Raw genomic sequence first — 7,070 nt, 5'->3', positions numbered from 1 at the left:
ACAAAACGAAATGGAAATGTTTCAGTTATCCACCATCACCCAAGGCCATTGCTCGGAAGTGCTATTAATCATTTTTGCTTCAGAACCTTTACACACACATGCACACGTGCACACACACACATAGGGAATTTAAGCATACTTTCTTTTACAAAAGAGAAACATAAATAGAATCACAAAATAGCTCCTTGCTTTTTGCATTTAACAATATACATACATTGGAGATCTTTTCAGGACACAAAACCTATCTCATCTAAAAAAATGCTAGATATCATCTCATTTCATGGGTATACCAGTGTTTTCATTAATGAACAATGCTATTAAAAAAATTGAATTGACCTTTCGGCACGTATTTTTGCATATTTATATTATCTCTGTGAATAATTCTCAAACAGTAATTTTCAGGCTGAAGAGTATTTTATACACTGTTAATATTTTCATAGTTATTTTCAAATTTTTCAGGTGATAACTTTCGAGGAAGGGACAAAATGCACTTCCAACTGTAGCTCAGAAAGTTTCCCAGATAACCTGAACCTGTTCATTGTGTCCAGTGTGAGCTCTTAGCAGACACTTCCCCAAGGCATATAAAGGGGGAAAGAGAAGAGTTAACAAAAGGCCAAGTTGTAAAACCTTTCTCTATATTGATGACTATATCCACCTGAAGAACTTAAGAAAGTTGTCTAAGTTCCAACACCAAAAATTCTTACTTCATGATATAGGATAGGGCTGAGCATTGTATTTTAGAATATCCCCCCTAAAGAGTCTAATGTGTTGCCATGGTTTAGAATCATTGCCTCAGATACAGCAAGTGAAGGTACAAGCAGAGGGTCCAGGTAAACAGTATGGTAATCATCATGAAGTATATGCCCAGAAGCAAAAGAGAAGAGTAAAGATTGATCTCCTATACAAAAAACTACACCAAGTGAAAGGATCAGGGTAGGTTTGGGAGATAAAAGAGGAGAGAAGAGGAGAGTCTTAGGAGGAAATGAAGAGCTGAGGAACCAGGTCCCGTGGTGCTGCCTGGGTGCTGGTCACAGAGTCTGCCCTTTTAGGCAGAGATGAACTTGGTGCTGAAGTCGCTTCCAGGCTCTTCTCAGCTCAGGGTTGTTGAAGATCAGCAGAACTGAGTGGCAAGCTGGGTAGCCTGCCACAATGACTGTGCACAAAATGTTCAGGGACTGTTGGTATCAAAGATCTTGGACATATAGAGAAATAGAGCAACTGCATGGAAGACGTACAGAACCAGAAAGTAGCTGATGGCTTTGATGGCCCCCATGTGGGCCTGCATGCTGGGGCCCCTGGAGCCAGTGCCATTGCTTTCCATGTGCAGGGCATGCCTCTTAAGGGAGGCAATCAGCAGGGTGGCTGTTAGGAGGAACATGACGAGAGGAAGGAAGATTCCTAGATTATAGAAAAGGGCCAGGTTGACCACGTTGGTCTTAGTGAAGTACTTCTTCTCATGGAGTTGGAGGAGGAGATAGAAAAAGCGTTGCTACAATACACAGTGAAGATGTCCTTGACAAAGAGCACACTGTACCCCATAGAAATGAACATGGACAGCCACAGAAGCCAGGGCATCCATCTGGAAATTCTCCACTTCAGCTTGAGGAAAAGAGGGTTGGAGAAGTTTGCAATTTTCACAAAGTAGAAGAGACTAAGCCAGGTAGTAAATCAGAGACTGCAATAATTTAAGAACAGGTAGCTGACTTTGAATATAACATATAGCACCTTGTGGTTACAAAAACTTGGGAAGGCTGAATTGAGAGTGATTCCTAGCATCATAACGTTCTGAAGAGCTATTCTGGATGTGCTCAAGAACAATAGGATCCTGCCACTTGTGTTAACTCCTTTATTCCCAGCCCACTCAGCTGCATTTATAGCCATGATGAACCCATTTGCAAAGATTCCAATGAAGCACTCAGTACTTTCGATGGTGAAAATAAAGACATAGATAATTGGTGACAGTTCGTTTTCCTGACAGTGGCAGGTCTTAGCCATCCCGAGTCCTGACTGAATTGGTGTGTGGAGGCAAATGTCTCCTCGGTTTGATGGGCGGGTATTGATAGCTCCCACAATTCACACCACAGGAGGAAGCAGCTGATGTATCATTTCCAAATCCACCCCATTTGTTTACATCAGCATTCCTAGCTCTGAATCTGGAGATGCAAATGATGGAAGGATTTGGTTCCTAATCCTCCCTCTGTTTTTGGACACGGTGGTATTAGTTCAACCAGGGGCCTGGGCAAGCACTTGAGCAGAGTCCCCTTTATAAACCACTAACATAGTATTGAGAGCCACCAATACAGACATCATGCCTTGATCTTTCTACAAGCTGCAAACTGGACGCCTGCCATCTTAGGCTTTCCCTGTTCTTCACCCTGCAGATTCTACATGCTTCCATCTTATGGTGAAATCCTGATTTTCTGGTTCCCATGGTTTCCTCATTTGATCGCGCACATACTCCATTGCTTCTAGAGAAAGGTTGCAAGAGATAAGTTTTTTAAAAGCTTATATGTCTCAAAATACCTTTATCCTAGCTTTATTTTAACTTTCAGAAGGCTTATTAGAAATAAGGATGGTGAGACTGCATCTTAAGTACTTTGAACATGTTATCAGGAGGGATCAGTCCCTGGAGAAGGACATCTTGCTTGGTAAAGTATAGAGTCACAGGGAAAGAGGAAGACTCTCAACAAGATGGACTGACACAGTGGCAGTAACAATGGGCTCAAGCATAACAATTGTGAGCATGGCACAGGACCGGGCAGTATTTCATTCTGTGATATATAGTGTTGCTATGAGTTGACTCGATGGCACCTAACGACAACAACAAATTTCTATGTAATGGTATGACTGTGAATAGAATTCCTGGTTGGAATTTTCCCTTGGAATTTTCTTCCACTGTGAGTGAAGTTCTCATAAAAGAGTAGAATAGATGCAGACAGGTACAGGAGAAGACAGAAGCCATGAGAAGATGCATCTTCAAGCAACCAAGGAACCCTAAGAAAATCCTGGGGTTACAGAAACTGAAAGAGACAAGAATCTTCCCCTAGAGCCCAGAGAGAGGCAGGGGGAGAGAAAAAACTTAGTTCTGATAACGCCCTTAAATTATTAAGAACATGAGAATCCTAATCAACCCTTCAGCAAAATTAAAATACAGAAAATGAAATTAAAAGTATCCTACAGTAAAAGACTTTCACTTAAAAAAAGTAACAACATATAAACAAGCTGAAAAAAAGATAGATGCATTTCCCAAAGTACCTATAAGCTAGTGAATTCCATCATTTTCATATAAATTCTTAATAAAACTACGCTGGAAAATTATGCTGAAAATATTTTTTGGACTAAAAGTACTCTAAAAAACAAAAGATAAAACCAATCCAAAGCTCACATTGGAAATTAAACTTTCTTTCCCATCTGGAAGGGGACACTGGTAAGAGGTGGCCATGGTTCCTGGAGTCACCATTGTGTGTATGTGGAACATCGTTGTGTCTGATGCCAGTGCTCATAAGAAAAAGCATGTGACACAGAGGAAACATTGACCAATTAGGAAGACCAGACGACTGGTTCAATTGATGTCAGCCAGCCTCAGTCTTTAGCTTCCCCAGAGCTTGTGTAAAGGCTAATGAGAGATTGATACTATGTGTGTGCCCAACAGCAAGGATTTCCTCTTTTCAAGAGTGATCCTATGATTCACCGACAGAGTCCAATGTCACTATAGTACCATCTCTCCAGAAGACCAACGAGTCATTCGGTAAGATAATGATCGCGTTGCACTGGGGGGGGGTGGGGTGTCGGGAGGGTTGCAAACGGTGACTTGTCCGCACTGGAATTGAAACACAATCTAGGTATGGATTGCCCTTTCCTGCCTGCAGTCTTAGCAGCTCCACTATGGAGGGCTGAGAGAATATCTGATTTCTAGACTTGGGATCCATCTAATATCTCCTTAGATCAAGGGAACCGTTTGTGTCTGTGTGTGTGTGTATGGGTGTGTGTGAAAAATTTGCCACAATGGGCACATGATCACGGTGCAATTTGTCTTCATTACCACAAAGTCTCTATTGGTAAATTTGCTTACTTTCTAAAATTTATCTGTAACCCCAAAATCAATACTCTTAGCACTGTTGTGGTCATTCACAGACATGTGCATTGCAAAGAAGTGAACAGTTTGAGTTGTCTTATGTGTGTGATCCCAGCTGAGGCTGAACAACGCAACACTCTGCCTTCTTGTTTCAGCTTTCATATGATTAAAAAAAAAAAAAAGTGATCTCTTTGTGGACTATTTAGTGTCACTTTTTTTAGTTTTTTTTTTTTGCTGTTTAAACTGACCCCCAAATGAAGTACTGAAGTGCTGTCTAGCATTCCTAAGTGCCGTAAGGTTGTGATATGCCGCATGGAGAAAATACTTGTGTTAGATAAGGTTTGTTATTGGCTGTGAGTTCAATGCAAATGAACCACCAATATATATTAAGTGAGATCTCTTTAAACTCAAACACCTTAAGACAAGGTTATATATTAATTCATTGACAAATATGTGACCAGAGGCTGGCAGGATCCAAGAATTTATTTCCCCTAGGAGCATTTTAGGAGCAGAGGTTTGATATTCACTAATTCAAAGTTCTGGAAACCCTGGTGGTGTAGTGGTTAAGTGCTACGGCTGCTAAACAAAGGGTCAGCAGTTTGAATCCGCCAGGCATTCCTTTGAAACTCTGCGAGGCAGTTCTACTCTGTCCTATAGGGTCGCTATGAGTAGGAATCGACTCAACAGCACTGGGGGAATTCAAAGTTCACGGTGACTCTATTGAACATAACTACTGTGAATAATGAGAATTGAATGTATCTATTGGTCTTCTGTTAACGGAATCACCAGGAAAGTACCTCCCCTCCCAATAGCATGCTGGGAACATTTGGCAAATGAGTAGCTAAGGAGATGCTTGGGGATCATACTCTTTAGGAGTATAAAGATGTCTTTCAAGATGAGTCATATATTTGGAACCAATGGCCATTTAAGGGTGCTGTGTCTGTGATAGCTGGAAAAATATTGGTCTAGTAACCCAGGGCTGGAATTGGCCCCTCTTACCATCACTTTTAGTTGTGTAGGTGTTGGGTCATAGGGTATGTGCTAATTTCACTAAGTAATGCCAGATTGATATTCCATCAATTCCTGAAGCCTTGTTTTTCACCAATGCCTTCAGAGCAGCTTGGACTTCGTCCTTCAGTACCATCGGTTCCTGATCATATGCCACCTCTTGAAATGGTTGAACATCGACTAATTCTTTTTGGTATAATGACTCTGTGCATTGATGGAATAGCAATTGAGATGTTTCAACAAACAGATGCAGCACTGGAGGTGCTCACTCATCTATGCCAAGAAATATGGAAGACAGCTTCCTGGCCAACTGTCTGGAAGAGATCCATATTTATGCCTATTCCCCAAAAAAGGTGATCCCACCAAATGTGGAAATTATAGAACGATATCATTAATATCACACACAAGCAAAATATTGCTGAAGATCATTCAAAAATGGCTGCAGCAGTGTATCGACAGGGAACTGCCAGAAATTCAGGCCAGTTTCCAAAGAGGACATGGAACCAGGGATATCATTGCTGATGTCAGATGGATCCTGGCTGAAAGCAGAGAATACCAAAAGGATGTTTACCTGTGTTTTATTGACTATGCAAAGGCATTCGGCTGTGTGGATCATAATAAACTGTGGATAACATTGGGAAGAATGGGAACTCCAGAACACTTAATTGTGCTCATGAGGAACCTTTACATACATCAAGAGGCGGTTGTTCAGAGACAACAAGGGGATACTGATTGGTTTAAAGTCAGGAAAGTTGTGCATCAGGGTTTTGTTCTTTCACCATACCTATTCAATCTGTATGCTGAGCAAATAATACAAGAAGGTAGACTATATGGAGAAGAACGGGGCATCAGGATTGGAGGAAGACTCATTAACAACCTGGGTTATGCAGATGTCACAACCTTGCTTGCTGAAAGTGAAGAGGACTTGGAGCAGTTACTCATGAAGATCAAAGCCCACAGCCTTCAGTATGGATTGCACCTCCATATAAAAAACAAAAATCCTCACAACTGGACCAATGAGCAACATCATGATAAACGGAGAAAAGATTGAAGTTGTCAAGGATTTCATTTGACTTGGATCCACAATCAACAGCCATGGAAGCAGCAGTCAAGAAATCAAAAGAGGCATTGCATTGGGTAAATCTGCTGCAAAGGGCCTCTTCAAAGTGTTGAAGAGCAAAGATGTCACCTGGAAGACTAAGGTGTGCCTGACTCAACCCAGTGTATCTTGAATCGCATCATATGCATGTAAAAGCTGGACGATGAATAAGGAAGACCAAAGAAGAATTGATGCCTTTGAATTGTGGTGTTGGCGAAGAATATTGAATATACTATGGACTGCCAAAAGAACGAACAAATCTGTCTTAGAAGAAGTACAGCCAGAATGCTTCTCAGAGGCAAGGATGGCGAGACTGCGTCTTACATACTTTGGGCATATTGTCAGGAGGGATCAGTCCCTGGAGAAGGACATCATGCTTGGCAGAGTACAGGGTCAGCAGAAAAGAGGAAGGCCCTCAACGAGGTGGACTGACAGAGTGGCTGCTGCAACAATGAGCTCAAGCATAACAACGATTGTAAGGATGGCTCAGGACTGGGCAGTGTTTTGTTCTGTTGTGCATAGGGTCGCCGTGAGTCGGAACTGACTTGACAGCACCTAACAACAATGTCAGATTGTTCTCCAAAAGGCTGTACCTGTTTATACATCCCCACCAGCAGTGTGTGATGGTTCCATATCCAATTATCCCTCACTTGTCTAGCTTACTGTGAGGAAAGACAAATACATAGACACAGGGAGGGTGACTCATGGTTAGGAGCCCAGTGATCCTGTGATTTTTCAGTCCTTTCCTTGCCACTAGCGGGAAAGGAGAAAGGTGTAATCATTTGAGGACTTCCAGTTAGTTGACCTTTCCAATAGTGGGGAGGGAGCCGATTGTCACTGGACTGAAGTGGGGGGACTTGTAATCTTTTCCAGTTCTACCCTTGCTTT

At 41.8% G+C, this 7,070-nt stretch overlaps 1 pseudogene; it reads right to left on the bottom strand.

Moving 5' to 3' along the window:
* Positions 1–1,028: 1,028 nt before the first annotated feature.
* On the bottom strand, positions 1,029–1,995 carry LOC126082127 (taste receptor type 2 member 39-like; annotated as a pseudogene).
* Between the last annotated feature and the right edge of the window lie 5,075 nt (positions 1,996–7,070).

This window comes from Elephas maximus, chromosome 8, assembly GCF_024166365.1.
Source record: "Elephas maximus indicus isolate mEleMax1 chromosome 8, mEleMax1 primary haplotype, whole genome shotgun sequence".
Taxonomy (NCBI): Eukaryota; Metazoa; Chordata; class Mammalia; order Proboscidea; family Elephantidae; genus Elephas; species Elephas maximus.
This window is presented reverse-complemented; position numbering and strand designations above follow the sequence as displayed.